General features: G+C 50.6%; 1 long non-coding RNA gene across 1 annotated transcript in view; it reads left to right on the top strand.

Annotated features, from left to right (window-relative positions):
• Positions 1-1,265: 1,265 nt before the first annotated feature.
• LOC108178928 (uncharacterized) overlaps positions 1,266-25,662 on the top strand; it is a 106,223-nt gene continuing 81,826 nt past the window's right edge. Inside the window, exon 1 of the long non-coding RNA XR_011381969.1 lies at positions 1,266-1,515. This is a non-coding gene — a long non-coding RNA (uncharacterized lncRNA). The remainder of the gene's footprint in view (positions 1,516-25,662) is intronic.

Raw genomic sequence — 25,662 nt, 5'->3', positions numbered from 1 at the left:
AACTGCCTGTTGTTGTGCACCCCGAGGGGCAGCAGATGATGGCGCTGATACCTGGGTCCCTGTCACCTATGTGGGAGATGCAGATGGAGTTCCTGGCTCCTGGCTTCAGCCTGGCCCAGCCCTGGTTATCTGGGGAAGAGAACCAGCAGGCGGGAGGTATCTCTAAGTCTCTCTCTTTCTCTGCCTTTCAAATAAATACAAAAATTAATTGAAAAATGTAAAAATATGTAGTGTCATTATTAAGAGAAGTAACAGTCCCACCAGTTAAGGGACATGGGGACAACTCCCGGTGATGGCACAAACCTGCAGTAACTGTGTACGGGTAGTTATATCACAGAACAAGCTGTGGTTTGCCAAAATATCTCATCTCTAGGGTATTTAAAAGTTGCCTGCATCAGTTGCAATAGAGGGCAAAGATGAGTAATAACTTTGTGGATTTTATTCTGAATATTTCTTTTGAGAAGGACCCTGACAAAAGGCAAAGCATTCAGGGAGGGTTGGCCAGGCTGGCGCTATGTCTGCAAATCAGTCACCTGGGCTGATACTCAAAGTGAACCTGCTGGAGAGAAGGGGGAGATGGGATGAGGCATTGGATAGTCTGATGGGCTCTTACCTGGAGGGGGGGGTCGGTTCCATTCTCGGCAAGGTAGATGTGGGGCCCCAGGGCAGAGGCTGCCACAGATGGGCGCTCTTCACACAAGCATCTCTGGCCTTCCGTTGGGTTCCAGTCCCCTTCCACCACAGTGAGTGCTGGACACAGCTCCAGAGCGAGGGGTGGAGACCCAGGTTGGGAGGAGAGAGAGGGAGAGAGAGACAGAGAGGTGGTTTCATTTTGGCTTCCCCCACCCCCACTCAGGTGGGGAGAGGTCCTGGGGACACCATGTGGTGGGGGCAGCCTTAGTACCCTATGCATTGCTCCAGGTTTGTTCCCTACTGTCCTTGGATTGACAGCCAGAGAGCAGTGGGACCAGAGCATGTGGGGGTGGGGTAAGGGGTTTCTGTGAAGGAGTCAGAGCCCTCAGCAGGCGCCAGTATCTAAGAGAGCCAAAGCCTAGAACTATCCATTGTTGGTGCCTGGCTGCCCGTGCTGGGCATGGGTGGCTGGCTCACCTCCCACTCACTCAGAGGAAGGCCTGCTGGGAAGCACTGTGCCCAAGAATGCAAACAATTTCCTGGCAACAGCAGCTCCTCTGCTCTGCCAGTGTCTGAGAGAGGGAGATGGGGAGGGGTGTGGAGAGAGAGAGAAAGAGAGAGAGGAGAGAGAGCAGAGTTGAGGGAGGAGGGAAGGAGAGAAGAGGGGAGGGGAGAGAGGAAAACAGCCTGCCTCCCGTGGCTTGCTCTGACCTTGGCCACACACTGGCATCTGAGTGCCACCAACTTCCGAGTCGTTGATGAGAGTACCGGGCTCAGGAGCAGTTCAGCAAAGCAGAGGGAGTGGATTGGTTATCCCATCTGGATTCTTGCTTGGTCTTCCTGGCTGGTGGTGTGACCAGGATGAGGACAGAGACTTCTAAGGTAGGAGACACAGACCACCAACGCCTCTGTGCAGATTTGAAACTGGATCACTGCAGTATCCCCTTGTGGCAGGGCTCCTCAGTGGAGGGAGCAGAGAGGACTGGAGAGAGCAAGAGTTTCCCACTGAGGACCCTGGGCACTGTCTAGAGAGGTTTTGCAGGTCACGCTGAGGGGAGGGAGGCTAAGGCGGACAGCAGAGCCAGCACTGAAGATATGAAAAATATCAGTACTGCCAAGAAGCCACTTTTGTCTACTGACAATCTCTTGGAGCCTCAATTGTCTTTCCTGTTAAATGGGTATCATAGAAGGTCTGGTGCTGTGGCATAGAAGGCTAAGCCTCTGCCTGCGGTGCCCGTATCCCATATGGGATCTGGTTCTAGTCCCAGCTGCTTCTCTTCTGCTGCACCCCCTTGCTGATGGCCTGAGAAAAGTAATAGAAGATGGTCCAAGTGCTTGGGCCTCTGCATCCATGTGGGAGACCTGGAAGAATCTCCTGGTCTGGCCTTTGGATCGTCCCAGCTCTGGCCGTTGCGGCTGTTTGGGGAGTGAACCAGCAGATAGAAGACCTCTCGCTCTGTCTCTCTTTCTTTCTGTATGTATCTCTGCCTCTCAAATAAACAAATGCATCTTTTAAAAAAGGGTATCATAGAATAACTCCCTTGCAGCATGATTTTAGGGAGTATGTAAGATGATTCATGTGAAGTACTTATGGCAGCCCATGGTATGTAAAAAATGGCACCTCTCGTTGTAAGTAGAAGGGCTAGAGCTAAAACTTTGACCCACGTCCTCAGTTCTATTCTATTTCTATTTTAATAAGTTCTAGATGGAAAATCTGTCAATTCTGAGTGTAGTATGGTCGTTGTGAGCTCTGGCACTTGACCCAAGTAGATCTGGCATCAAAACCCATCTATGCCATTTTCAAGCTGATAAATTAATCTCCACCCAAGCCTCAGTTTCCTCATCTGTAAAATGGGATAATGCCATTATTTGCTTACTGCTTTTGGTATGATTTAAGATGAAAACCCATATTAAACACTTCAGTATAGAATATAGTCAGGACTCCATGCAGACTGGTTATAGTTAATGTTTGTGACAGGTTGCCACAAAGTCTCCCCTTATATATGATCTGCTTACAGAGTGACAGTAACTCTCCTCCCAGCAAGAGGTGAGATCTCTGTTCATCTGCAGCATGGGGTGGACATACAGCTCTGTGGGAGGTGATATGTTGTGACGTGTGGGATTCCTAAAAATGATACAGCTTCTGCTTGTTTCTTTGGGGATTCTCACTCTTGAAACCAAGCTCCCATGCTGTGAGTAAGCCCAAGCTGCCCTGCGGAGAGGTCCATGGAAGAGGAAGGGATGGGTACCAATGCCATCTTACATGTTCAAGTGATCATAGTAAGTGTATAACTGATCATATAGATAGGATTAAGTGTCAAAAGGATCAATAAATAAGACTAAGTGTCTGCTAATAACAATTGATAGAATTAAAAAGGAGCAAATGATCCAACATGGGAAGCAGGACACACAGCAGACTCATAGAATGACAAACACCCTAATAGCACTCTGATCTCAGAATCAGCCCTTAAGGCATTTGGATCTGGCTGAAAAGCCCATGAGAACATTTCAGGCATGGAGAGCCAAGACACTGTGGCAAAAAATGACCTACATGAAAGGTCTCTGTGAGTGAGACCCCAGTGGAAAGAAGGGACCATCAAAGAAGGAGGTACTTTTCTCTGAAGGGAGGAGAGAACTTCCACTTTGCTTATGGCCCTGTCTAACTACTGACAGAGTTTGGGGACTCAAAAAGCTTCCATAGCCTTTGCAGCTCATGACAAGAGCCTCAGGTGATCACTGATGTCATAATTAAAAGTGTCAATTGTTAAATCAACAACAGGAGTCATGTGCACCTACTCCCCATGTAGGATCTCTGTCCTTAATGTGTTGTACAATGCAAATTAACAGTATAACTAGTACTCAAACAGTATTCTATACTTTGTGTGTCTGTGTGGGTGCAAACTGTTGAAATCTTTACTTAGTATATACTAACTTGATATTCTGTATATAAAGATAATTAAAAATGAATCTTAAGAATGGGATGGGAGAAGGAGTAGGAGATGGGACAGGAGTGGGCATGGGAGGGCGGGTATGGGGGGAAGAACTACTATATTCCAAAAGCTGTACCTATGAAATTTATATTTATTAAATAAAAGCTTTCTAAAAGAAGAAGAAGAGGAAGGGGCGGACAGTCCTGATGTGCCAGCCACATGAGTGAGCAGGAGAAGGGGAACCTTAGGTTCCGATCAAGCTTCCCCGAGGCCCCTGGGTGGAGAGAGAGGAGCTGGCCGCACTGACCCCTGCCCACAGGGAGATTCATGGCCAAGGAAGTGACTGTTGTTGTTTTAAGCTCCTAAGTTTTGGGCTGGCTAGTTAGGCAGCAATGGTGACTGGAACAATAATATTTTTATTCATCTCAAAAATGACTTTTTTTCTGCCCTTGTCGTCTGCTCAGTCTCATCATCAGCCGTGTCTACAGAACAGATCAGACTCTGTAACAAGATGAATACAAGGCTCGGGCAGGCCCCGTGGCCTTTAGTGAGTCTTGGGAGTGTTCCAAAGTGGCCAGATTCTAGTCGGAATGTATGCATGCCGTGACAGGGGATTCTCATCCACCGTCACATCGTGGACGAGCATTGACTTGGCCCTAATGGTTGGCTTTAGTTGAGCAGGGTGGAATTTCTCACAGGCTGGTGGTGACTTTCTTTAGAACGGGATTGGTAACAAGCATTGCTCATGAAGACAAGGCCACTGGTTAAACCTAAGAAGGTCATTTCTGGGAATAGATAAGAAATGTAAAGATATTGAACAAAGGGGCTGAAATAGACTCTGTGTACACGGCACCCAAGTCCAGTTGACCTGGAGGATAAGATTAGCAGCTCTGTCTGGACACTCCTCAGATGGGTCTCGGGAGTTCCTTCTGGATGCTTTGCAGGACAGCTCGCCCTAGAGTTGAAGAAGCAAACCATACTTGGTGGGAAAGTTGCTGCTCCTGGGTATCTGGTGAGGAGGAGCTCACGGAGACTCAGGACTCAGCTGGGGGCACAATTCAGCCAGCCTCTTTTGGGACCAAATGCCAGGGCTTGGCAGGCTCCCTGGAGCTTGTGTAAGGTTTCCCAGGAGCCCCTGCTCTGGTATATTTCCTTCCCTTTCCTTCTTAGTGTCTGCCGTGGGTGCAAGAGACACGAGGAGGGGAGGAAAAATGCTTTTCTCCTTCACCTGTCGAGAGGTCTTCGCTGGGGCTCCCTGTGACAGGGACAGGGTAGCCTTCTCCATGGGGGAATAACCCAGGGCCGTGAGTAATCGCCCTCGTAAATCTCTCAAGACTGGTCCTGGACTGTGGGCTTGAATGTTCTTTCTCTGGAACAAAGGAAGAAGGATGTGGAGGAAGGATCCAGTTAAGATGAGATGGCCAGGAAAGTGATCGCAGAGTGCAGGTGAGGTTGTCGTGCAGGTGGAAGTAGGTGCCCTCCCTTGGTTCAGAGTCTCTGGTGGGACAGGTATTGTGGCACAGCGGCTAGGCCACTGCTTGGGATGCCTGCATCCCATATGGAGGGTCGGCTTCAAGTCCAGGCTAGCCCATTTCCTACCCAACTTCCTGCTAATAAGCTTAGGAAGCAGCAATGATGGCTTGAGTCCTTGGGCTCCTGCCACCCGCCTAAGAGACCTGGATGGAGTTCCTGGCTCCTAGCTTCAGCCTGGTTCAGGTTGCTGCAGGCATTTGGGGAATGAATCAGCAGATGGCAGATCTCTCTCTCTCTCTCTCTCTCTCCCTCTCTCCCTCCCCACCCCCCTTGTCACTCTGTCTTTCAAATAAATTAAAAAGAAAACACCTCTAGTGATTCAGCCATCTTTCTTGCCCTGGTACAGAGGGGGAGACAACCTCAGGAAGGGAGATAGATCTCCATTGCAGATATAAATTTCTCTTACAAACGAACATCATTTTTTTTTATCAGAGTTGTTGTTGCATCTGCAATTTCTCAAAAATGACAGCTCAGAACAATCCATATGCCAAAGAAGTCCATTTTGGGGTGGCATATTCTGGATTCCTACAGAAATATTGCAGAGTGGGCTGTTTTGAAGCCACGCCATGAATGACTTTCTTTTTCCACTCAGGTTTGTTCAATCCTCCACACCTCATTTATGGTTTCGAAGGATGGGAGGTGAGGGTAGAGGACCAAGCCCAAGGATGAATGAAGGAACATTTGTCCTTTCTTAGGAAAGTAAACAAGCGTCCTATATGATAATCATGCAGACATGTGTATTTATCTGTCGATGCTCTCTGTGTGTGTGATGGAAATGTGTGTTGGCGGGAGTGCTTTTGGGATTAGAAGTTAAAGAACGTCTCCACTCAGAACCCCCTCTGTTTTGCTGCTTTGAAAGGTTACTCACTGTGACCGCCCAGAGGCTCAGGACAACTAGACCTAGCAAGAAGTCCTCTCGAGGGCTAGGAAAGTCGTGGTGGGGACCAAATGAGAACTGTTTGCTCTGTGCGCCAAGGCAGACGAGCCCTTCTCGGGCCTCATCAGAGGATAGAATAGTAGTGAGCTATTTGCTCCCTCGCCTGAATGGACTGGTGAACACGACTCCGTCTCTCTTACAGCAGTGTCCAGATGCTGGATGCCAGGCTAAGGGCAGACCAGGGAGGGACTTCTTGCTTTATGAAAAGGGGACAATATGTGGGAAGGACAGCTTTCTCCTGCTTCAAGTAGGAGACAGTCCTGATCGCTTTAGAGCTGCCTTGTCCTCCACCTCCTCAACCTGTGTGTCTCCCCCGCCCCCCAAAGGAGAGCTCTGAGTTCTACTCTGGGGTGCACGCAAGAAAAACAAGTCGGAGGCAGACCGGGTACGCCGTGGTACTCTCCAGTGAGTGGCAAGGCAATGCCAGAGAGGAAATGTTAGTGTGTAAGTTGTCACAACAAATCCAGTTTTGCAAACCTTAATTGGCTTTTAATTGTGATTCTGAAATCGGGTAGCAGGATGAACCAAACAATGGTTCAGAGTGGTCCACCCCAGCACATGTACAGAGCTAGCCAGAGACATACAGAAAATGGAAGTGAGGTACAGAGACAGCTGGATGGGCTCTACAGCTGGTTTGAGCAGTTGGCTGCCTGTGATTGGCTGAGATTTAGGTCTTTGTTCAAAGGTTTCCAGCTCATACGTAAAGGCTGGAACGGAGACTTCCCAGGCCGAATCTTCTAGATTCAGCAAGTGAGGGCTGCCTCTACTCTTCAAGAGAGGGCGACTATGGGCTGCTCAGTGACTTTCCAGGTCTGATTGCTAGGAAGACTCAGGCTGGCACCTTCACCTCTGCAAAGTGCTGTTTGAGAAAGTTGTCGTCAAGGTGGACATGTGATTGAAGCTTTTTTTTTTTTTTTGAAAGATTTATTTATTTATTTGAGAGGTAGAGTTACAGAGAAAGAGACAGAAAAGAGGTCTTCCATCCAATGATTCACTCCCCAAATGACCACAACCCCCAGAACTGTGCTGATCTGAAGCCAGGAGCCAGGAGCTTCTTCCAGGTCTCCCATGCAGGTGCAGGGGCCCAAGCACTTGGGCCATCTTCTACTGCTTTCCCAGGCCATAGCAGAGAGCTAGAACTAGATCAAAAGGGGAGCATCTGGGACTTGAACCAGTGCCCATATGGGATGCTGGCACTGCAGGTGGAGGATTAACCTACTACCACAGCGCCAATCACAGTAGAAGGCCTTTAATGGTCTCCATTTCTTAATTCTTCCTACAAAAAAATATGAAGGTTTCCTAATGATTTTATTAGGGAATAATTTCTAGCATGCTGCTGGCTGTCACATATAAATTATGAGAGCCAAAAATCTGATGCACAAAGGGCCATCCAGCAGACTGTTCCCTGCAAGTGGTACAATTCACTGCTTTGTGATTTTCATTTGAAAGCAGAGAGACAGAGATCTCTCACCAAATGCCTGCAACAGCAAGAGCTGGGCTAGGCCAAAGCCAGGGGCCAGGAGCTCAAACCGAATCTCCCGTGGAGTGGCAGGAACCCAATTGCTTGAGCCACCTCTGGGGCCTCACAGGATGTGCATTAGCCAGAGGCTGGAATTAGGAGCAGGGCTAGGACTCAAACCCAGGCACTGTGATATGGGATACAGATGTCCCAAGTGGAAGCGTCACGGCTGCGCCAATCACCCACCCTCCTGTGGGGTCTGTGAGCTGAATGGACAGGGCAGGGGGAAGCAGCAGCCCCTCCGTTATGCCCCTGGGGCATGAGGGTGACATCCAGGGAGGCGGCACGAGGAGGGGCTGGACCGTGAACCAAGCGGACCCCGGTGGGCTTGTCGTCAGAACAGGCAGACACCTCTGTGTGCCCAGTGTTTGATGGCTTTCCCAGGGGGAGGGGGAGAGTTCAGCCCTCGGTGCTGGGACACAGTGATCTCATTTTCTTGGCGTTAATCACTGGCCATCATCAAGATAGCCTTTGACTTCCAGTGAGTCACATTGAACAAGAGAAGGAGAACAGAGAATAAAGTCATTTCTCAGCCTCCCTTTGGATTCCTGGTGAGTCTGAGGGGTGCTTAGGTGGTGCTCCACCACCAGCAACTGTCTGCTTGGTTGGCCCTGCACAGAACTGGGGGTAAAGCAAGTCCCTCTGGGGACAGTGAGATGGAAGCAAGACAAAGACCCTGGCGACCTCCCCAGCCAACCGCCAGGCTCTGCACCGCGCCCTACTGAACCAGTGCTGGAAGATGCTGTGGCAACGCCTGCAAAACCCCCTTCTTGGCCAAGTCCCACCATCCCTGGTGGCCACAGGGGCGGGGCTTTCACAGGGAGAGACTGGATTCCAGCAGGACCAGAGGCTCCTTATCTGGGCTCCACCAGGAGTGCTGGGGCAGAGCCAAGCCGCTGGCACCATGTGATAGGGGGCAGAAGCTGGGCAGGAAGGAGGAGTTGCGGTTGTCAGCCGTCGTTAAGAAAGCAAGAGGAGCCAAGAAGAAAACCGCCAGTCCCGAGAGGACCGGGGGCTTGAGGCAGGTTGCCTAGCAACAGTGACATGTGCCCCCTCCCCCCCAGCCTCTCAGGCTGCTCATCAGTTCCCACCCTCTGGTTTCTGCTTTCAAAGCCACCCTCCAGATGCCGCTTTTAGCAAATTCTACCTGCTCAGCACCATTCCTGGGAGGGGGTGTGAGATAAGGTCCGGGGCAGCCCAGGGCACACTTCGCTCCGGACTGAGAGATGTCTCTGAGAGTCCTGCTCTGCACCATGGCCTGTCTTAGAGGAATTCTGCTCTAGCCCGTGGGATAAATGCCTTAGAGAATTCTGCTCTGGACTGCGCTTTCTGAGGGGACAGTGGTGATTGGAAACAGGCTCTAGAGTGAGACCTGGGTTCAGTTCTAGGGTTAGGTTATCACATGTGCAACCAGGGGCAAGTTTCTTAATCCTGGTGCTTTATCTTCCCTGTCTGTAAAACAGAGAAAAGAATAGTACTTTCCTGTTTGGGTTACTTGAGGATTTAGTGTGGATACTTGGCTAGCTAGATAGGGGGTAGATAGCTAGATATAGACAGATAGAAGTAGACAGATAAAATCACATAAACTAGTGCCTGGCACAAAGACCGCCTTGTATGTGTCTGTTATAAAAGGTCCCGGAAGATGGTTTGGCACAGACACTTGCTCCAAGGTATGGAAGAGCAGCTGAGGAGGGATCCCCAGAGCTCCAGGTCCAAGATGGTGTGTGGCATCAACAGATCTGCTTCCAGAACCATCGTTCTAACCATGGCTTGCTCTGGGGTATTTCCCCTTCATCTCCTCAGCTTCAAGACGAGAGGATGAACTGGAAGGGCCTGAAGTCCCTCATACTTTTCCTAGCCTTAGAGGGTCCTGGATATGATTGAGCTATGAGCCAACTCTGGTGCACAGATATGGGGAGAATTAGAAAATGTGGCGGGGAAGAGGCTTCCACTGGTCCCTAAAGGGAAGGTGCACAGCCTTCCACGGGGTGGGGTGTGTCTGCTCCAGGTCTGCAAGGGGCAGATCCATATCTCTAGTCCCTACCTATCTCTTTGTGTTCATTCCTTTTTTTTTTTTTTTTTTGTAGTTGCTCTTGGGATGACACAGGCTTTTGCGACTTCTCACACTCTACTTAAGTCTGATGTTTTACCACTTTAAGTAGAATGTAGAACCCTGCCTCCTGTATGTCACCTGTATTCCATTTACAGACACTAAAAACCTCCTTCCCAACAACATGTTAGCATTGGCTTGCAGTGGCCCTAGACATTTTTATTAAGCTTAAGAGGAGAGAAGCAGTTGATTGAATGTATGCCGATGCTGGCCACTCTCATCCATCGCTCTTCCGAAGATGTGCTGGCCACGAAATCTCCAGGTTTTCTTTCATCTGGCATTGTCTACAACTATTTTGTCTTCATTCCTGAGTGGTATTTTAATGGGATCTAGAGTTCTTGGTTGACAGTTCTTTCTTTTGTTTCTTCTCTCTGTGGTTGCTAATGTGAAGTTCATGGTCAAAATCAAATTGTGATTACTCTGCATCTTTTCCTCTGACTGCTCTCAATATTGCTTCATTATCTTTGGTTTTTAAGTTCACTCACATTGGATTTATTTGGATTTACCCTCTTTGAAATTCCCTGAATGTTTGCATCCATAAATTTATATCTTTCATTATATTTGGGAAATCTCCTATAATGACTTCTTTTTTATTAGAGATTTATTTTATTTATGTGAAAGGCAGAGATATAGTCAGAGAGAAAGAGAGAAATCTTCCATGCACTGGTTCACTCCCCAGATGGCCACAAAGGTCTGGACTGGGCCAGACTGAAGCCAGGAGCCAAGAGCTTCATTCAGGCCTCCTAAGTGGGTGCAGGGGCCCAAGGACTTGGACCATCTTCTACTGCTTCCCCAGGAGCATCAGCAGGGAGCTGGGTGGTAAGTAGGGCAGCCAGGACTCGAACTGGGGCTCATGTGGGATGCCACCAAGGCAGGCATCTGCTTAACCCACTGTGCCACAGCATCCCCCAGAGACTCATTTCTAACTTTACAGTGGGGGCCGGCGCCGCGGCTCACTAGGCTAATCCTCCTCCTGCGGCGCTGGCACACCGGGTTCTAGTCCCGGTCGGGGTGCTGGATTCTGTCCCGGTTGCCCCTCTTCCAGTCCAGCTCTCTGCTGTGGCCCGGGAGTGCAGTGGAGGATGGCCCAAGTCCTTGGGCCCTGCACCCGCATGGGAGACCAGGAGAAGCACCTGGCTCCTGGCTTCAGATCAGCGCAATGCGCCGGCTGCAGCGCACCGGCCGTGGTGGCCATTGGGGGGTGAACCAATGGCAAAGGAAGACTTTTCTCTCTGTCTCTCTCTCTCACTGTCCACTCTGCCTGTCAAAAACAAACAAACAAACAAAAACAAAAACAAAAACAAAAACAAAAACAAAAACCACACACACACACACACACACAAACTTTACAGTGGAGGAAACATGCGGTCAAGGTTGACAGCATCGGTGAAAAGTCGCATGGACACCATATGCCCATTGGTTGGATGTGATGAGAAGGGCGCTTTTCCTCTGTGGTATCTGATGATGGAGAACACATCCGACAAACCCAAAGTGAGGGACATTCTAGAAACTCCCTGACTCCTGCTCTCAAAAAGGTCAGACCATCCGAGTCAGAGACAGACAGACAGCCTGCCATGGTGTGGTGGAGATTAAGACGACAGGGTGACTAAATGTAATGTGACATTCAGGAACAGAGAAAGGACACGAATGGAAGTGCTGGGGAAATCCACATAAAGACTGTAGTTTAGTTAATAATATTGTGTCAGGGTTAATTTCCAGTCTTGAGTAATGTGCCATGGTTAGATAAGTTGTTAGCATAAATGGCTGGCTAGGTAAGGACCAACAACAGCTCTCTCTGTTATCTCTGCAGCACTTTTGTAAATCTACAGTTATTTTTATTTTTTTAAAGATTTTTAAATTTATTTTAAAGTCAGAGTTACACAGAGAGAGAGAAGGAGAGGCAGAGAGAAAGAGAGGTCATCCATCTGCTGGTTCACTCCCCAGATGGCAGCAATGGCCAGAGCTGCGCCGATCCGAAGCCAGGAACCAGGAGCTTCTTCCTGGTCTCCCACATGGGTGCAGCGGCCCAAGGACTTGGGCCATCTTCCAGTGCTTTCCCAGGACATTAGCAGAGAGCTGGATTGGAAGTGGAGCAGCCGGGACTTGAACTGGCGCTAATATGGGATGCCAACACTGCAGGCAGTGGCTTTACCTGCTATGCCACAGTACCAGCCCTGTTTACTGTTATTTCAAAATAAGGGTTTTTCTTAATGCCTGACCATGCACTTTTCGTTCCAGGCAAATTGTAGGCTGTTTTTCTTACTGATTATAATTAAAAATTCTGAACAAAATGCAAATGAAACGGCCCGGATCCATTTGGGGCCATCTGTGGAAGATCATTCATCTCTCTCTCTCCCCCCTCCATTGGTCTCTTCCTTTCTTTCTCTGTAACTCTGCCTTTCAAATAAATAAGTAAATCTTAAAGAAAACGGAAGAGAATCTCTGCATTCAGCCCACACTCGAGGGGAGGGGAGTTCTGGATGGCAGGGTATCAAAGAATTGGTGATCGCAGTTCAAAGCCACCAGCATAGCTGAACATCTTGAGAGAAATGCTTTGAAATGAAGTTTCCCCTTAAAATGTCACCCACTAATTTGATCATTTGTCAATGGCTCCTGCCTACCGCAACCACTGCTGTGCTATTTTAATGGTGATTTTCCAGTTTTGCTCCTTCCTGCTGCATATATTCATTGGAGTCATTCTGTAATTAAGATTTGTCCCTTGTCTCCCGGATTTAATTTATTTATTCAATCGTTTTTATCAGAACAGACTCATGGATATTTATTCTTTGGGTCACAATCTAATTTGATCGCTGTTATTCTGTGGCTCAAGCTGCTGCAGCTTTGCCTAGTGAGAGTTCTCCCAGGTTGCCTTCTGCAGCCCTTTGAAATGCCCCCATCCTTTTTTTTTTTCCCACCTGAGAATCAGCCGCCTCTGCAGACAGCCTTGGGTACTTTTATTGGAGACAGATTTCAAAACAAAGGCCTCTGAACACGCTTCTGGTTTCTACAGAGCTGCAGTCCTCTGATCTGTCAGTGCAGAGAGCCGGGGAATACGTATCTGAGCACCAACCCAGAGAGAGCTGCGCCGCGGGCTCAGATCTCGCTTGTAAAGGAAGCCGCAGCCAGGAGTGCCGCCCACCTCGTTTCGTGTTTGTGCACACAGCTTACCACCTCCACCGCGAGAGCAGAGTCCGTGCCTGAGGCATTTTTACACGCACCCGGATGCCGGCCCCATGGCGCAGACTCAGGGCACGTTCGCTGGTCGCCTGCATGAGCTGTGGGACTCTCGGGTCACGTGATCACCGGCCTTTTCCTTCTTTTAGGAACCACAGGTGTGACTTGAGTTAGTTCAAGTTATCAGAATCAAAAGGCTTTGCTATTGGAAGGGTGGCCCTAGTGGTGTAGAACAACGCGGGCCTTTGCCGTGCTAGGAGCGTCAAGGGCTCCTGCGTTGTTAGCGGCACAGCTGCTGTGTGGAGAACTCTGATTGGCTGCCTGGCGGGGGACAAGCTGTGCTTCCGTGTGAGCAGCCCATATTTAGCTCAGCCACAGACGCCCTGGGCTAGGGCTGCATCTGCCCTGCCCCCAGCAGGCCCCTGGGTGAGGAGCCAGCTCAGAGGTGGAATAGATGTGTATGCATGCAGTGCTTCTACCAGGGCACGCCCTGTGCTCCCCTAGCGCGAGGACCGGGGTCTTCCTCTCACAGCACAGGAAACCTGCCCACCTGGTGGCTTGGCACACCTGTTTGTAGTTCCTGGTCGTCTCTAGGGCCTTCCAGGTGTCTCCATTTCTGGCTGTGATAGCTCCTGCTTCCTCCTGCAGCATCCCTGTCTATTCTCCCCTAATCCTTGTTCCCACGGCTTTCGATAAGCAAATGCTCAACCAGCACCCTGGGGTGAGTGTGCTGTGGGGCTGGGCTTGCAGGAGAAGGGTGTGGGAGGGGAGGCTGTCAGGGCCCAGGGCGTCCAGCCCTGGGGAAGTGGCTTTCCTTTCCTGCAGGATGCATCTAAGAGGCAAAGCAGACTTAACTTCCCACGCGCCGGGGTTGGGCACCAGAGCCTGCAGGTGCAGTGAGCGGTCGTTTGCTCTGCTGGGACCTGGCTCAGCAGCTGCTGGGAGCTGGGCAGGCAGAGTGGCTCCTTGTGGGGCTCAGAGACGCCCGCGGTGTGCTCTGAAGCACGACCTGGGATTCGCTCTGCTGTTTGCCATGGGGACGGCTGAGGAGGCGAGTGTCATCTGCCCCTCCTCCCTCTCATTATGACAAAGCTCTCAGGGCTGGGACAGGACTGGGGGAGGGCGACTTCTCCAGGGAGGCAGCGAGGGAATTCAGAGCGAGAATGGGCCTGGAGAGACAGGGGTCAGACATGACTCAGAGGTGGGGTGAGCACGAAGCTCCTCCCAGGACCGGGATCGGCTGAGCGTCACAGTATCAGCCATGACACGGCATCTCTGCGGCTCCGGTTCGCTTTCTCTCCCTCCCTTTTCTCCTCCAGCCGGGGGTCCTCCGTGCAGAGTGAGGGGGCGGCACCCTCTTCACACACTGAATGTCACCAATGGAAACAGAAGGAATTCCTCCAATTACCACCTGGCCCTTGAAGGCGCTGGCGGAACAGCCTGCCCTCCTCACCTCCCCACTCCAGGGGCTGTTTCCCAGGCGATCTCTTAGGAGCTCTGCAAGGCTCCTGCTCTCTGCTTGGTGCGTGCCCTGGGCCTCCAGTCGCGCGGGCCCTGGCCCATCTGTTCCGTCTGAGCTGCGGGAGCCTGTGGGAGAAGCCTGGGCAGGGCATTCTGGTGTTGGAGCACTTCGCTCCAGCCTGTGTTTCCTTTCCTGGGACTGTGGAGGCCATTCCGCAGCGTTCATTTCCTTTGCATCATGTGTTCGCTGGGGCCCGGCTCAGACAGGTGGCTCAGATCCCAACCCAGACCTTGCAAACCCCTCAATGTCGAGTAGGGGCTGACTTTTTAAATTGGCACATTAATTTGGCAAGCCTCCAAGATACAGGGTCCACTGGGAAAAATGCCGGATTGTCCTGGTAATAGCCAGGGTGACCCTGGATTTGGGGAAAAGAGAAGACAGCAATACTTCAACACACAGCCCTCTAAATGCATCTTCTATAAGGGAAAAATATGTTCTGCCACATGTCGGAACTTTGAAAATGGTCCTATTTTAGGTAGACAGACACATGTTTATTTTCCTTGGGTACCAGCCATCAAACCTTTTGTTTTTCCTTTGGGGAGGCCGATTGTCATGGCTGCCAACCCCCGGGCTGCACAGGGACTACAGAGATTAGTGAGCTCCACCCACCCTCACCGTCTCCGACTCTGGAGTTCTTACGTCCTTTTTCTTTTCTATCTTTTTCCTTCTTTATTGGAAGATCCGTCAGCTCCTAGGGATACCAGTGTACCTGCTTTTTGGGCTGCTCATGCGCTCAGTTTGTAGCTTCCAGTCCATTGTGAGCTACTGCAGTTCAGACTTTCTCCCTGGAGTTTTGATAATCGGAGCTGCTGAAATAAACCGGTGATAGATCAACAGGAAAAGCAGCACACAAATGTATTACTGCGCACATGTTCAGGGTGGTCACACAGAGTGGCCATGCGAAGAGGGGCCAGATGGCTGAGGCTAAGGACTTCACAGACAAGGGGGAAGTAGGGGATGTAGACAATGCCAGAGGGGAGTAAGTGATTCTAGGGACGGGGACAGCTCTGAGAGCAGACAATGGCTCGGGACAAGTTCCTCTGGGCGCTAGATTTGGTGCTGATTCTAAAGTCTCTTCCTCTTCCCTCGAGTTTAATCTCTGGTTAGTGAAGGCTGTGTTCCTTTGGGAAGACCCAGTCTGTAGGTAGACAAGGAAATGTTAGAGAGAGGAAGGCCTCCTGCACTGTGGGAGGGGCAGACTGAGAGCCAGGGGAGCAGGCGAGACCCTAGGGCTGCTTCTTTTTCGTGCAGCGCGTGGAAGCACTACCCACTGAGCCTCACTTTCAACCAACCGGATGTATAGACCTGTATGATTGTGACTTAACCAAGACTGATAAGAATCCTAGTGAAATACACACACACACACAACCATTGAAATTTAAAGTTTCAGCAACATCACAGGATACAAAAGTCAGTTGTTCTTCTATATATGAGCAATAAACAATCCAAAAACAATGTTAAGGAAATAATTCTACTTCCAATAGCATCAAAGAGAATTGTTAAGAAAGAGAAGATCTAAACAAGTTGGGATGCATCCCATATTCATGGACTAGGAACGGACATGAATGTTGCAGAGGTGACATTTCTTCTCACGGTGATCTCCAGCCCACCCTCAAATTTTGCAGAAAGTGATAGGCTGATCCTAAAATTTATATGGAAAACCATAGATCCAGAGTAGACAATTTTGAAAAAGGAAATTTAAAAAGGAGGTTTTTCATTTACCAATTTCTTTCTTTTTTAGAAAACATTTATTTACTTAGTTGAAAGGCAGAGTTATATATAGAGAGAGGAACACACACACACACACACACACAGTGGGGGGGGGGGATCTTGTTTATCTACTGGTTCATTCCCCAGATGGCTCCAACAGCCAGAGCTGGGCCTGGCTGAAATCAGGATCCTGGAACTCCTTCCAGGTCTACCATGTAGGGGACAGGAATGCACATACTTGGACCATCTTCCACTGCCTTCCCAGGCACATTTGCTGGGAGCAGCTGGGACTTGAACTAGCACCCATATGGGATGTGGGTTTGCAGGTGGCAGCTTAACCCATTGCACCACAATGCTGGCTCTTCATTTCACAATTTCTAAATGTATCCTGAAGCTATAAGGATGAAGACAGTGTGGTACTGACACAGAACTAGGCACACTGAGCAACAGAACAGAACTGAGAATCCAGAAATAAACTCTTTTGATTATAGTTAAGTGATTTCCACAAAGGAGCCAAAGCATTTAAATGGGAGAGAGGCTAGTCTTTTCCACAAATAATTCTGGGACAGTTCCACACACAAAATAATGGACTTACTGCTTGCCCCATGCAGTATGCAGTAACTAACTCAAAATAGACTGTAGTCCTAGATGTAGTCACTGAAAACATGACATTTTTAGAAGAAACTGCAGGAGAAAGTCTTCCAGACCTGGAGTTGGGCATATATTTCTTGGCTATGATAGCAAAAGTATGATCCATGAAAGACAAAGTTGGTGAATTGGATTTCATAAAAAAAAAAAAAAAAAAAAAAAACCTTGTGTTTTTCAAAAGACACCCATGGAGAAACCAAAAAGGCAAGCTATAGACTGGGAGGAGTGTTAGCAAATTTCAAATGGGAAAGGACTTGTGTTGAAAGTGTAAAAAGAATTACTACAACTCAACTCAGTTAAAAAATAGCAACAGGGTGGGCATTTGGCATAGCCAATGAGCCGCTGCTGGAGATGGCTGCAACCCCTAGCAGAGGTCTTGGTTTGAGTTCAGGTCTACCCCTGATTCCAGCTTCCTGCTAATGCACTTTGGGAGGTAACAGGTGATGGCTCAAGCACCATTACCCTTACGGGAGACCTGGATTGAGTTCTAAGCTCCTAGCTTTAGCCAGGCCCAGACACAGCTGTTGTAGGAATTTGGGGAATGAACCAACAGATGGGAGATTTATGTCTCTCTTTCTCTGTCTCTCTCTGTATGTTTGCCTTTTAAATTAATTGATTAAATAAACAAATTTTTAAAAAGATTTATTTATTTATTTGAAAGGCAGAGTTACAGAGAGGCAGAGGCAGAGAGAGAGAAAGAGAGGTCTTCCATCTACTCATTTACTCCCCAAGTGGCCACTACGGCAAGAGTTGAGCTGATCAAAAGCCAGGAGCCAGGAGCTTCTTCCAGGTCTCCCACACAGGTACAGGGGCCCAAAGACTTGGACCATCTTCCACTGCCTTCCCAGGTGCATTAGCAGGGAACTATATTGGAAGTGGAGCAACCAGGACTCAAAATTGTGCCCATATGGAATGCCGGCACTGCAGGCGGCAGCTTTACCTGCTATGCCACAGCACCAGCCCCAACAATTTTTTTTAAAAAATGGGCAAAGGACTTTAATCGACATTTCACCCAAGAAGATGCCACCATTGGTCATCAGGGAAATGCAAATTTAAATCACAATGAAATATCATTTCCCACTCAGTAGAACGGCTATAGTCAAGACATGAAAGTGCATGCTGACAAGTTGTGAAGACATGGGAACCCTCCAATGTTGTTATGAGCATGTAAAATGGTATAGCCACTTTGCAACATAGGCTGGCAGTTTCTTAGAAAGTTAAATATATACCATGAGGATCTGTCATTCTTTTCCTAGGTCTAACCAAGAAAAATGAAAACGCCTAACCACAAGAAGGCATGCACACATATTCATGGCTCATTTACTTGAGTCAAAAGGTGCAAATGACCCAAATGTCCATCCACTGGTTGTGGGAAAAATAAAGTGTGGTAGAGCCACACAGTGAAAACTTGGCTATCCACCAGAAGGAGTGAGGTGCTGACCCACGCTAACTCAGGGATGAACAGCACAGCCAAACACAGACAAGTGCACATTGTTGATTCCACTCGTATGAAACATAAGGAAAAGTCAAATACGGAGCTGGAACAGTGGGGCGGGGCTGGAAGCAGGGGTTAATAGTATGTGGACCTGCGGGATTTGCTGGGGTGATGAAAGCTTTCTGTAACTGGAATACGGTGATGGCTGCACAGGGTGATAAACAATAAAGACCGTTGACTTGTAACTGCAAGTAGACTATTTTTTAATATGTAAAATACATTTCAATGAAGTGAATTTTAAGAAAAAGTAATTAGATGCTAAATGAGAGTCCCAGATAATCTTCCTCAAGTAAATTACTTGAACTTTGCTATTTTTTAAAGAGATTGTTCATTAATTAATTTGAAAGAGTGACAGAGACAGGTAGACACACACACACACACACACACACACAGATCAATCTTCCATCTACTCATTCATTCCCCAAATGGCCACAAAGGCCAGGCTGGGAAAGGCCAAACTCCACGTGGGTGCAGGGTCCAAGCACTTGAGCCATCTTCCACTGCTTTCCCAGGAGCGTTAGCAGGGAGCTGGATCAGAAGTGCAGCAGCTGGGACTCTTGTGGGATAACAGTGTTGCTCGCCCTGTACCATTGAACTTGAGTTGTGTTTTCCTCTCCTCCTTCTTTTAAGGATGGTCTTTGGGGGAAGAATCCCATTTTATTCAACTCATTATCTTCTGGGACGCAGGAGGTCTCAGTGAGTCCTAATGGGAGAAATGCATGAACGAACCTTGCTAGTCGGGTGGTCAGAGGTAAATCTTGCTGTCTTAGCTCTCGGGGTGTTGGGGACATGGGTGCTACGGACCCTGCCTGGTGACTGTGGTCCCACAAGCTCTGGGTCAGGAGGGCAGAGATCCTGCTCTGGAACTGCCTGTGGCCTGTGTCATGCCCTCTGCGAGTCCCCTCTTTGCTCAGAGCCCTGGAGAGGGGATCCCGAGAGTCAGGACGTCCCCCGGCTCGGCAGCAGACGCACAGGAGCTCAGAGACTCGGCAGTCAGGCGTGGAGGAGAGAAGTGAGCCAGGCCGACAGCAAAGCTGGGCTTCAGCCTCTGCAGACTCAATCTTGCTTCTCCTGCTCTTTTTTTTATTTTAGAATATTTTATGAGAGGTGAAGTTAAAGTCAGTAGAGGGAGAGACAGAGAGAAAGGTCTTCCATCCAGTGGTTCACTCCTCAAATGGCTGCAACAGCTGGAGCTGTGTTGATCCAAAGCCAGGAACCAGGAGCTTTTTCCTGCTCTCCCACGTGGGTGCAGGGGCCCAAGGACTTGGGCCATCTTCCACTCCTTTCCCAGGCCATAGCAGAGAGCTGGATCGGAAGTGGAACAGCCGGGGCTTGAACTGGTGCCCATATGGGATGCCTGCATTGCAGGTGGAGGATTAACCTATTGTGCCACAGTGCCAGCCCCTCTCCTTCTGTTCTATTTACTTTTCCCCTGCATGTTTTGCTCTACCCATTTAGCAAAGATGAAAAAATAAAAAAATATATAGTAAATGTTCTCAGACCTATGGAAATAAGATGTTGCCTTTTTATTTTATTTTTTATTTCTATTTTTTAAAATTTTTTGACAGGCAGAGTGGACAGTGAGAGAGAGAGACAGAGAGAAAGGTCTTCCTTTGCCGTTGGTTCACCCTCCAATGGCCGCCGCGGCCGGCGCGCTGCGGCCGGCGCACCGCGCTGATCTGATGGCAGGAGCCAGGTGCTTCTCCTGGTCTCCCATGGGGTGCAGGGCCCAAGCACCTGGGCCATCCTCCACTGCACTCCCAGGCCACAGCAGAGAGCTGGCCTGGAAGAGGGGCAACCGGGACAGAATCCGGCGCCCCAACCGGGACTAGAACCCGGTGTGTCGGCGCCGCTAGGCAGAGGATTAGCCTAGTAAGCCGCGGCGCCGGCCTGATGGTGCCTTTTTATAAACAAGGAGGAGAAAAGATCAGACAGATCCCATGAAAACAGATGTACTTTGATGATAGGTACTTTGCCTCATTATAGTAACCTTTTTACCATCTCCATGCATCCAATCACATCATGTTACATATCTTTAAAATACACAGTAATTTGGAAAAGTTGAAAAAGAAAATGGATACATTTTTGAAAACCTTTGTCCTTGCACACCATCCAGTCCAGGCTTTATGGACTTTACAGATAAGGAGATGAGATGCAGAGAGGGTAGAGATTCACACAGCTGGAAAGGGCACAGGCAGGATTCCAGCTCAGCGCAGCCACCAGGGCCACCGCCACGTGGGAAGTGCGCGCAGGAAGCCGGAGTGGGATCACTTTATCTCCACATCTGGATAAAAATAATCCCCAATTTGCAGACACCTGGAAGATCAGCGGGCTTGAGGGTAACACTAAGCTTGATTTCTGACAGCACGAATCTTGTCAGACTCATCTGATTGTTCTCTGCCGGGGAGCTGGGCTTGGGGGTGGGGGGACAGCTTGCCCGGCGGGGGCTTCTGCAGTACCCCACAGGGACTCTGCTGATGCAGAGAAATAGAAGGCACCAGACACCAGGAGCTGAGCCCAACAAAGGGTTTCGCTTGCTCTTTATTCCCTTTTATTCCATGCCAGGAGTTTCTTGCGTGGCTTCTGCCCTGTGCCTAAAGGGAGGATCCGTCAGCTGTGCCAGCAGTCACAGCCCCCCGCCTGCAGAGCTCGCTCTCGGTGGCAGCGATGCAGGGGCCGTCCACAGAGCAGTGGGCCCTGCAGGGGAGGAGTCTACGTCAATCATCTCTCGTCTTATTTTGGATGCTAATAGACAAGCCTGGCCCTCATCTTCCCATGCGCAGCGTGTCCCAACAGCCAGCAGCTGCGATTGCTCAACAAAAGGTTCGCGACAATCGCGTCCCAGGCGGTGCGTGCTTCCTGGGTGGCCGCTCCGTCCTGTGGGAGGACCCAGAGAGTGGTGTTCATGGAAGGACCTCCAGGAGGAAAACCCTGCACTGCAGCGCCGCGGGCGGGGGTTCCCGGGGTGCCCACTATCTGCGTACGTACGGTCAGGGCTCTGCTGCCTCCCTCCAAGGTGCGGCGAGACACCCGCCGCAGGACAGCGAGCAGCGAGGTCATTGCGCCTTTGCAGGGCTGTACCTGGGAAAGCTGGGGCCCCCTCCTGAGGGTTCCCTCCTCATTTCCTCTCCTTTCCTCCTCCGGCTCCTTCACCACCTGCCTTCTCCCGAGAGACCTCGTTACTACCAGCAGCGTCCTGGGCCTCCCAGCTCTGCCTCATCTCCCTGCTGCTTAGCTCATTTCCTCAAATGCTGCTTCTGTTCCAACAGTCTCGGGGGCCCCTGGAAGTCCTTGAAGACCCTTCTGCACGGCTTTCGGGCCTCCCAAGTTCCGGCCTCAGCCACACCTCGCTGGGTTTTTTTGTGCTGCTGCAATCCGAGCAGGCAGGTCTGTTCTATCCTCACAGGGACTGGGGAGCCTGCATCCCATATCAGAGTCCGCGGGTTCGAGTCCCAGCTCCGTTTCTGGTCCACGTTGCTGTAGGTTAACACCCTGGGAGGCAGTGGGCCATAGCTCACTACCCTCATGGGCTACCTAAATGGAGTTGCCAGCCTTGGCTCTTGTAGGCACTTGGGGAGTGAACCAGCAGATGGAGTGCTCTGTCTTTGTCTTTCTGCCTTTCAAATTAAAATTGAAAACAAAATTTTTTTTTCCTGTGGGCGATCCCAGATAAGAGATAAAGAAGTTTCTCTGGTTCATGATTCCAGCAGGGCTGTGGCACAGCCAGGCTGAGGATCGGAAAGGGAATTGGCCACGTGCGGAAAGGCAGGTGTGTGAGTGAGGAAGAGAGAGAGTGGGGAGGGCCAGGCTCACCCTGATAACCCTGTCTGGTGAGAATAGCACTGATCCCTTCTGATCAGCTCTCGAAGCCCCTCCCACCGCAGTGCTGTTGGACTGGGGAGCCAGCCCCCAGCGCCTGAAACCCGGGGGCAGTGACGGGGCCTCAACCGCATCCAGTGCCTGCACTTCCTCCCTGTGTGTCCCCGCCTGCAATGTTTTCCCTTCGCTCCACTTAACAAAGCCTGCTCTGGCCTTCAGATTTATTTGCTTATTTGAAAGGTAAAATGGCATTAAGAGAGGGAGAGAGAGAAGAGAGAGCTCTCATCTAGTGGTTCACTCCCCAAATGCCTACAACAGCCAAGGCTTTTAAAACTAGAGCCAGGGGCCGGTGCTGTGGTGCAGCGGGTTAAAGCCGCTGCCTGCAGTGCCGGCATCCCATATGGGTGCCCGTTCTAGTCCCGCCTGCTCCTCTTCTGATCCAGCTCTCTGCTATGGCCTGGGAAAGCAGTAGAAGATGGCCCAAGTCCTAGGGCCCCTGGCACCCACGTGGGAGACCCAGAGGAGGCTCCTGGCTCTTAGCTTCGGATCAGCGCAGCTCTGGCAGTCTGGGGAGTAAACCAGCGATGGAAGACCTCTCTCTCTCTCTCTCTCTGTCTCTACCTCTCTCTGCAACTCTGTCTTTCAAATAAATAAAATAAATCTTAAAAAAAATAATAAAGCTAGAGCCAGGAACACCATCCAGGTCTCCCAAGTCAGTGGCAGGGACCCAAGTACTCGGGCCATTGTCTGCTGCCTCTCAGGTGCATCGGCAGGAGGCTGGATTAGAAGTGGAGCAGCCAGGATGAGAACCAGCACTCCCATCTGGGATGTGGGCATCCCACGCAATGGCTCAATCCATTGCACCACAACAGCCTCCCCTGGATGCTACTCTTGATGGAAACTTCTCAAATAGTCTCAGTCACACCAGTGAAGGGGTGACAGCGAGGGTGATGGGGGCCATGGTAGGAACAATGAGAGATGAGTGAGCACCTCGTGTATTACCAGTGTGGTGCAGGGGTTAAAACGCCTGGGTTCAGAGTCTGCTTCTGCCACTTAGCTGCTGCCGGCCTTGGACAGGTTAGTGCACATTGCGGTGACTCGGTTCCCCTCCTTATACTGGGGACGATGGGGTGTGTGCACCTTCTAGAGTTAATCTATGCAGCAGCACCAGGCATATAATAAACACTGCAGGAAGGACATATAATAAATCACTAGGGAGTAATGCCAGGGGACATCTGTGTCTGTAATCTCCCAGAGAAGTTACTCCTAGTCCCACTTACAGAGGAGTGAGGCCCAGAGAGATGGACTGTCCAAGGATGCACAGCTAACATGCAGTGGAACCGGACTAGCACCTACCTGTCATTTCTATAGCACCAGGGCTATTTCCAAGCCATTACATTTTTAAAATTTATTATTATTATTATTTGAAAGGCAGAGAGAGAAAGAGAGATGGAGGGTGTTCCCATCCTCTGCTTCACTCCCCAAATGCCTGCAATGGCCAGGATGGAATCTGAGAGCTGGGAAATCCATCCAGGTCTCCCACGGGGTGACAGGAACGCAACTGCATGAACCATCATGACCTGCTGCTTCCTGGAGTTTGCATTAGCAAAACGCCGGGGTCGGGAGCTGGGACTAGAACCCAGGCGCTCCAATATGGAGCACTGGCATCTTAATCGCTCGGCCCAGTACCCACCCCGTTAATGTTAGAATCCTCTTGAGTTCTTCCCTGCTGGCCTGCCTGTTTTTCGCCCCAGATTTTCAGCCACTTGAGAACAGGATTGTTTCTTACACACTGTGCAGCTGTGAGGGGTTGGTGAGAAGGTATCAAGGACACAAGTGTGTTTCCTGTGAGCCAAGGACACAAATAATTAGCCCTGAGCAGACGGCTGTGCACAGCTGGACTCTGTAGGCTCCTCCCGTGGGAAGGGCCGAGGTCCCGCCCCTGGTTGGTGATTCCACCTGTCAGGTCCTCTGGGACTTCCTCACCCCCAGCCGCACGTGGTGGACACCGGCCGGTCAGAGCAGGCATGGTGGGAGCTGGTGCAGCTCCTGACTTCTGCCCACTCTGGAGAGCCTGGCTTGCTCTGTGCTCATGAGGTGGATGGTCAGTTGTGTGCAGCCAAGGGGAGGAGACCAGGAAGACTACGGTTCATCCTACCCCCAGGCCCTAGAGAGACAGAGAGGGGCCCACCTGGGAGAGAGTGCTGAGACAGCGGTGGGGAGCCGTGCACACAGCGACCCCTGGCATGTGCCTTCAGAGAGACCAGAGGAGGACAGGAGGAAAGGTGCAAGCGGCTTCCAGATGTGGGTGTCACTCGGTCATAGTCATGGGAGGGCAGGACGGGCTACTGTGGCAGGGCAGGGGCACCCTCGTCCCACTGGGGTACTTGGCTGTCTGGGGGGATGTTCCCAGCCTTCTTGTGGAGGTGTTGTAGCAGCAAGAAAATCTTTAAAGGGCTTTTAAGGTCCAGGGTGGCCTGCCCAGCAGGGGAAGGAACCAGAAGCGACATCAGCACTCTAATGCCCCTAACAGCAAGGTGGCTGATGGGAAAGTCGGTGTCTCAGCCTCAGAGTCCCACAGGAAGCCTTTTCTGAGCAGTCCCCTTTATGAGTGTCACCTCTTGGTTGCAAGAGGGCTGCTGTGCTTCCAGCCATCACATCAGAGGAAGAATTAGACCCTCTGCACAGTAGCTTTCATTTGCCCTCTGAGTCATCTATTCTTCTTTACCTTGTCCTCAGCTCAGGAGGATACATGGAGCTCACAGTCACGTTCTGGTTGGGGCAATGGGAGCCTCAGCAGGAGTCAAGGAAGGAGGAAGGCAAGGCAAGGGTCTGCATATCCCTGTCCCCTCCCCCTGAGATGCCTGGGGCTGGTGGTGGCCATGGTTCTTCTCCAGGCAGGCCTCTGCACACGGCACTCTCTCTCTCTCACTTTCTCTCTCTCTCTAGGTCTTGGAACCTCTCTGCCCCCTGAGCCCTTGGGTGTGGGGAGAGAAGCCGCTCTGCTGTTGGTAGCTGTGGGCACTGGGCAGCCCTGGTGGTCTCCCCACACCTGCTGCACTTCTGCACAGAACCCCACTACCTTCCCTGAGGCAGCCTAACTGGAGGGCACCCTCTGTTTCCTGATGGGACCTGGGTACTGACAGGCCCCACATGCTTCTTCCCTCTTCCAGAGACGTCCACTGGTGTTCATGGACCACTTCTGATCACAGGGTCTGGAAAGCAGGGATCTCACCTTGCCCACCTCTGTAAAGGCAGACAGCCAGAGAGGAGGAGGATGGGAGTCGCTGGTGAATCCCCCAACCAAATGTCAGCCACCAGCAGCAAAGTCGCAGCGAGATTTCCAGGCCCCACCGCCTGTCAGTTCAAAGCTGAGCTCTCCCAACCAGGAGGATGAGCCCCCTGCACAGGCGCCAGGGCCAGAGGGAGCCTTAGTGTTCACCTGATCGGGGGTCCCCTTGGGACCACCCTGCTGTGTGTTCACCCAGTCTCCACCACTTACAGGGTCAGGAAGCTCCCTACCCAGAGCTCCATGTGCAGCCCAGACCTTCCACACCCGGTCACTCCACCCTCAGGGCAGCATAGACAGCCCCCACTCCCCACATCAACTCGCGTGCACGAGGGCCTGGCTC

The sequence above is a fragment of the Oryctolagus cuniculus genome, chromosome 14 (assembly GCF_964237555.1).
Source record: "Oryctolagus cuniculus chromosome 14, mOryCun1.1, whole genome shotgun sequence".
Classification (NCBI taxonomy): domain Eukaryota; kingdom Metazoa; phylum Chordata; class Mammalia; order Lagomorpha; family Leporidae; genus Oryctolagus; species Oryctolagus cuniculus.
The sequence above is the reverse complement of the archived record's forward strand: the minus strand, read 5'-3'. Positions and strand labels throughout refer to the sequence as shown.